Below are 7,207 nucleotides of genomic sequence, written 5' to 3' on the forward strand. Positions count from 1 at the left end.
CGAGAAACAGGAAACAACTTTCCTGGCTTTTAATATCCGGTAGAGTACATCACATCCAAAGGCAACCAGCAGAACAAGTAAGACTGAAACAGCAGCCTGGGCCAGGAGCTGAGAACATTGCTCCATCTGGGGATTACCTACTTCAGTCCTGCATGACATCAAGGGGTTCACTCAGTTACAAACATTTAACTCCCACAGATTTTAATAATTTAAGGTTCTCACATACCTCATTTTTTTTCTCTGCCTCAGCTATATGTGAACATTCCCAACACAACAACTGAGGACAAAAAACCAAGCTACAGACAGTGAGGTGGACTCAGATATTCTAAAAGCAGGGACTATGCAGCTGAAGAAAAATAAGTTGGAAATCCATTAAAATTGGCATCAAAATGCACTGTATGATAGGAAAAACCAACATAGAATGGAAGCCATGGAAGTCTGTCCTCCACTGGTTGCTATGAAATAGGACAAACAGACCATGTGCCTTAAGTGAGGCATTGTCATGCACTGTTTTGCATGAATTAGAATTGTGATTTTGAAACAACGTATTAAGTACTGCAAATATCTAATAATTCCATTGGGTTACATGTATTTGTACTGACTCCTATCATTTTACTTAGTGCTTCCCCCTGCCAGGCACAGAGAATGTGTAAGAGTTAGTGGTCCCCAAACAAACGTTTGCTTTTGTCAAATGCTTCTCCTGCACCTCGTTCAGGACCTGGCAGGATGAGGCCCTTAAAAATGCACATGCAGCCTATGCAGTGAGGAAGCAGGATTTACACCACACAGCAGAGGGGATAAATCAAGTTCATGAAACATGGTATTTCCAGCTGTGATGTTATACATACTGCTTTTGAGAAGCAGCAGGAGCTTTCCTTTTCCCCTACAGATGCTTTAAATATGCAAAAAAAAAGTGGTTTATAATCCTGAGAAGGCATTAAGGATCATTTAAGGAACTGATACAGTAAAGATTTGTTTTAAGAGAGGAAACTGGAAGAGGAGTATCAGGCAGTAAAGATGTCTCCTGGTTAGGTATGAGAACCTTAGCTGCCAGAATTGTTCCTTGCTAGTATTGTCACCAAGAAATACTCCTCTCTGTGCAACCCATGATACTCCAAAGTAAATATATCTCATCTTTGCTACAGATTTTCCTTTTGGGGAATCTGTTTTCCAGAAATAAAAAATCACAGCATGGTGACAGTGGGTGCAGGTCATAGTGAGGGCAGTAACAGACCGATGCCATCCAAGCCACACACCTCTTCCAGCAGAGGTGACAGAACTCCTGTGCACCTTCAGAGAACACCACCTTTCTAGTTTTGCAGATGAAGCCAGTTTTTTTCCTCTCTTTAGTTTCCACTAGCTGAGCTTGCTGGGAAAAACATCTTGCTCTGAAGATGCCTTTTTGTGTTGAGTAGGTTCTAGAAAACAGCTGAATCTTCTCAGCTGGTTGTTTGCCTGTTGCACTCGTAGCATCCTTTGTGCAGAGGTTTCCTAACAAGCAGGACCTGGAGGACACCTGGGCAGCAGGCAGCCCCTCAGCTGGTTGCTGTATTCTAGTGCTTTTCTTACATTTGCCAGTCCTACCCTAGAAAGAGACTCAGAAAACCAGACCTAGCCAGCCATAACAAAAGGGATTTTCTGCACTCTGTGCTGGACCAGGAAGGCTGGCACCAAAGATCTCAGAGCCACCAGTCCAGGTGGGAGATTTCCTTGAATGGTGAGACCTCTCAAGAGCCTGATGAGCTTCTTGATCAGATTTATTATATCTTTGCAATCATCTGCTCTTCTCATCTCAATATGATTTGTTTAAATAAACAACCAGCATGGCTTCAAGTGCCGTTTCACCCATTCCATGTGCCTCTAGACAGCTGAAGAGGCAGGAAAGGGAATAATAGAAAACTGATGAGAGGAGAAAATAATAAATAAAACCAAAAGAAAGAATGAGCACCCTTAGGGTTATAGTCAGCATCCAGCTGAGAGGTCTGTGGGTACAGAAAAGATTATTTACATTGAACTATGAATTTTGAAAGTAATATTATAAAAGCCTTCCAGCTTTAAGAATTAAAGAGAAAAGTAATTATAAGAATTACCCAAATGTTAAATGGTTTGAAAATAACTGAAATATTTCTGTCTCCCTAGTGGAATGTTTGTCATCACCAAAAGAACAAATTTCTAAAAAGGGGGTAGGGGGCTTATCATTCATTTAAAAATGCAAATATTTTAATAGGTTTCTTTTAATATATATGTTAATGAGCTTATAGACGAGCCACAAACCACAGGCCAAGTAAGCAGATGTCTTGTCAACAAGGTCTAGAATTTAGAATCATTAGGGCTGTTTTAAGAAACATACTTACTCTGACATAAAACTGAAGCATATTATAATATTTCAAATTCACACTGCTCTGTGTGACATTTTTTCCTCATTAAAATGAAGAATGACACAGCCAGAGAGTCCCGTCTTTCCTGCTTTGTATTTGTAGTTCAAACGATGTCTCTAGCAAATTGTCCCAGAGAGACAAAATATTAAGCACCTTGAGTGCTGTTCTGCATGCAATTAATTTCACAGCCTTTGGAAGTTTTTAATGTGTTGTGGTGACCAGTGAAATAATAATTAGTTGCTGCTCATTGTTCCCATCTTGTTCACTCTCTCTTTTCTGCAACCTGTCAAATCCTATTTAACTCTGCTTGTTTTTCTAGGTGTCAATTCTTTTACATTGTACAGCTTTCATGGTAAAATTCCAGATCTTCTTGTTCGCCCTTCAACTTTGAAAAGCAAAGAATGAGGTAGAGCTGAGGAAAGGAAACGTAATGAACGGTAACAAACACAGCGTTTCTGAATCCACAGCAAGGAAACTACACATATGATCATTAGGTAAATACCATAAAGATTAGGTCTAGTTTCTGAGTTAATTACCTGTTGGGTTAAGGCTGAGGTTTTTTCAATCCACTGAAATCAATAGGAGGTTTCCTACTGCCCTAAGAGACTTTCTATCCAACTTTCTATCCAATTAAGTCCTCTTTTAAACACACTTCCTTTGGTGCACACATACATACATGCAAAGGCGAATTCCATCCTTTGACTCTCCATAAAGTTGTGACATTTATACCAAAAAAGCAGCACTCACATACAATATATTTCTTGTGACATTGTTATTTGTCCTAAAATCTCAGGAAAGCCATAATTAAAAAAGGAAGAGTGTTGTGAACACCACCAGTGGTGCAAACAGAGCAATCTGCAATATGACATACAACATAGTGACCTTGATGCTAAATTTTACAACTCTAGGGGACAAATCTTCCAAGTAATGAGTTGGTTTGGGGTTTTTTTAAGGATAAGTTTGAAAGAAAACTAAGCAGGTCTCCTCAGTGCAGAGGTTTGATGTTACACATGGAAGATCTGAAGGTGAGCTCACATTCATCCCAAGAGACCCAAGGATGTTTCTGTCTGAGACAGAACACAAAATCATCACTGAAATAGCACAAGGTCAAGAAAAAGGATCTCATGTTTTTTATTTTAAATCCATAATATAAACCATTTGAAATACAAACATTTGAGTGCAACTTCATAAATAATGTCACAGGCCATAAGAATGGGGGCAGCAGGTATTCTGGAAATCTGTAAGCTGCATGACCATGCTGAATGACATCAGAGGTTCTTTAGGGCAGAGGAACTTAAAAAAAATTGGTTTCCAGGTTGAAAAAAAAAATAAAACAAGAAAAATAAATTGATGAAGTGCAGAAAACAAATTAATTTTGTACAAATTTTCAGGAAACAGCAAAACCTACAGATATACAGGTTTTTCCTAAACTCAGTCATCACATCCTTGTTCTTCCATTCCTCCAAACAAGGCCACTGCCTGTAAGTATCAAATTCTCTGCATTCACAAAGAGGTCCAGCACAGTAGGAAATATTTCCCAGTACTTTTTGTTGTCCAAAGTCAATCTGCAATTTTTAATGTTTCCATGTTCGATTAGCCTCACTGGAAAATATCCTGTTTTTCAAAGGTTTGATTTCTGTAACTCCAATATGTTCCCGTGGAAGTTTTAGGAGAGATTCTGTCGTTGTATAATAGGAAAATAGGTTTAATTGCTTGGGAATTGTAGCTATTGAGCACAAGAAAAAAGAAATCACTTTCCAATAACAATTCCCACGTGTAACTTCGGTAGGAACTTTTCAATTAAAGAGGCGGAAATGTAATAACAGAGCACTCCATGTTTACACAGCACACCCAGGGGAAGGCAGGGAAATGAATCCCTGTATGAGGCTTCCCATGGACTGAAGAAACGAGTTTCATTTTTGCACTTCACAACATGCCCATTTCCAAAGCTACAAGCACTAAACCCGAAGAGAAGGACAACTAAATCCCACCAGCCCGGGTTTAAAGAGTGAATTTTGCTCTTTCAGGGGAAAACTCAGCATGGACATACAAAGAACACACAAGCTGATGGTAAGACTGCACAGCAAAGAGCTGGGCTGTACAGAGCAGGGCATTAGAGCAGCACAAGACATTTCTTTGCTCTTGCCCAACAGATACACTCTGCCTCTTAACACTGTGCCCTAGATATATTCAGAAGTTGCATTCAAGAAGTGTCTCACAGTCCTGGGAGCTGTGAAGTCCCAGGTAGCCCAGCACCTTTTTTTTCTTCCTACTTGGTGCATGTTTAAGAGTTTTAAGTCATTCATTTAAAGAATTTACCATTCCAGAATGAACTAAAGTAAATACCAGCACAGCTGTAACACCTGACAAACTTGGCCTTTCCACTGGTAGAAAAGAGAGGTGAGGTCACCCACTTCCATAAAAGACATTCTCACCCTGCCACATGCCCAGTTGGTGCAGCACACTCAGACTCAGCACTCACATACTATAAAGCCAGTGGGTACATGTTCTGTGGAAGGAACAGAAGCTCTCCAAGTCATGACCTCTGCAGGTCAGGTTGAATTCAGACTCTGTATTAATTATTATGGGGTAAACAAGCACTATGTGAGTATTGAACATACATGAACACAGGACAGGCTGGGCCACGTGGATGCACATGAGGTTGCTAAACTGTGACCTGGTGTAGGTACCTCAGAGCATTGAGCATAAGGACACAAGTAACAGTTCCAGGGGTTTTCATATCAGCAGCCTGTCAGATACCAAAAAAAAAAAAGAGATTCATACTTAGAAATTTGCCTCTGTCATGTTAAAAAGTAGGTGAATTTGGCTCACCCCTTGATTTAGGTTGATCTCTTGTGGTCAAGCTAAAGAAGTGCAAGAAAGGCAAATTATCTCCCCAACTCTTTCCTCTATGTCAAAACAAACAAACAAGCAAACAAACCACTGTGAATTTGGGCTATTTACCAAGGAGATAAGAAGTACATACATCAAGGTACACAAGCAAGTATCTCCTGGGTTGTACTGCAATTGCACGAGACAGCCCTGGCTTTCAGGGGGGTTTGATGCAGTTGTTTTGTATTCCAGTTGCAGTGGCTCAGTGCCATCCAAAACGCGACTGAGCTGAAAGAGGTAGAAAAACAAAAGCATCTCCTTTGTCCCAAATGAATTCAACTTGGTTAGTTTTGGCAGCTTTCAAAGATCAGAAAAGAAATATTTGTTTGATCTTTCCTTTCTTTCCACTTAAGGTCAATGATTAAAACAGGATCAGCTCAGTGACTACACCTCCAGTTCACAGTCTGTTGCATAAACATACTCGGTACCATTTTGACAGCTGTGGAAAAAAAAAACAAAAAAAAACCAAGGTTTTTTCTAACAGCTTTACAGAACGGGGAAGATTGTTGCTTTCTCAGGTGGTTAAAAGGCCTGGTCACGAGGCAGAACAATTCTGTTCTAATCTTCTCTCTGCAACAGCCCTACTTCTTGTCAGCCAGCAAGTCATTCCCACTGAAAATTTCAGATATGTTACAAACTTGACACACAAACCAAATTCAGCCCTCAGTAAGTAAAACCAGCTGCACACCACCTTAGGATCTGTAGCTTTTCCTGGTGGCAGAAATGCATGGGAATAACAAAAAGGGGTTCTCATTAAATAAGCAACAAGTCTTGTCTAAAAAGTTGCATCTGACACACCTTGTCCTGCTGTTACTTAAGGTGTAAATTTTAAGGAGTCCAGACAGACACATCAGTCCTTGAAGCGCATTGGGTTTTGAATTCCTATCTGCACCACTGCTGCTAAAAAAAAAGCTAAATCCTGCTGAAGATGTATGTTTAGATCATGTGAACTTTGAAGAGAATATTCACCTGCTTCAAAGTCTATTTGAGTAATTCTCTAGAAGCGCTTAAGCAGACACACTGTGGACTGGGAAAAACATCCTATTATCAACTTGAGAGATTTAAGGATTAGACTGAATCCTCTAAGGCTCTTTAAAAACAAAAACAACTTTCCCTCTGCTCTTGTAATGGACTAATTCCATTTAGAAAAATCTTCCTCAAAAGAAACAATCTTTTTTTCAGGGGGAAAAAAAAAAAAAAAAAAAAAACAAAGTAGTGAGAATATTGCAGGGGGAAATAATGTCCAAGAGGACCTTAGAGTGGCAAAGTTTCACTGGGTTCCTTCCACAGTTTTCTAATGTTTCAGTGGGAAAAATATGGTCTCTTGTTCAAATACTGAACAATAATGATCAGTTCATTCAGTATTTCACAACCCCTACCCCCTCAAGAAGCCCGAACCCACCTGACACACTGTGCATACAATAAAGAGAAGTAGCACAAATTACAGAAAATTCGGGGAAAGAAAGAATTGCCTGAGATTACTTTTTACAGTGACTCAAACCCAAGAGAAAAGCCTTACTATAAAAATGCAATAAAAATGTATTTTAAGAATTATAAAGAACAAAGTTCTAACAAAAAAAAAAAAGAGAGAAAAAAAGTTGAAAACGTTTAATTATGAATATTGCAATGACAGAGCAAACCAAACAATTGGAATAACGTGTAGTAGTAACAGCTCTTCTGGATTAGCTGTATGCAAACTTTTAAAAAACTCACTATTAGTCCAAAATTATTCCCATTTAAATGAATTGAAAAATGCTAACAACTTCTTTTTAAATGAAAATTCAGATCAAATGCAAACAAAAGTAACATAAAAATTATTACTGATGAGCTTAATGCTTGGTGGGGAAAACTGGCTGCAGTGAATACCATGCTTTTGTTTTAAAATTAGTTTGGTTTACATCTCAGAATTTGGAATATAGTCTGGTTTTCAAAGTCAG

The sequence above is a fragment of the Lepidothrix coronata genome, unplaced genomic scaffold, assembly GCF_001604755.1.
Source record: "Lepidothrix coronata isolate B3197 unplaced genomic scaffold, Lepidothrix_coronata-1.0 Scaffold41, whole genome shotgun sequence".
NCBI classification, from domain to species: Eukaryota; Metazoa; Chordata; class Aves; order Passeriformes; family Pipridae; genus Lepidothrix; species Lepidothrix coronata.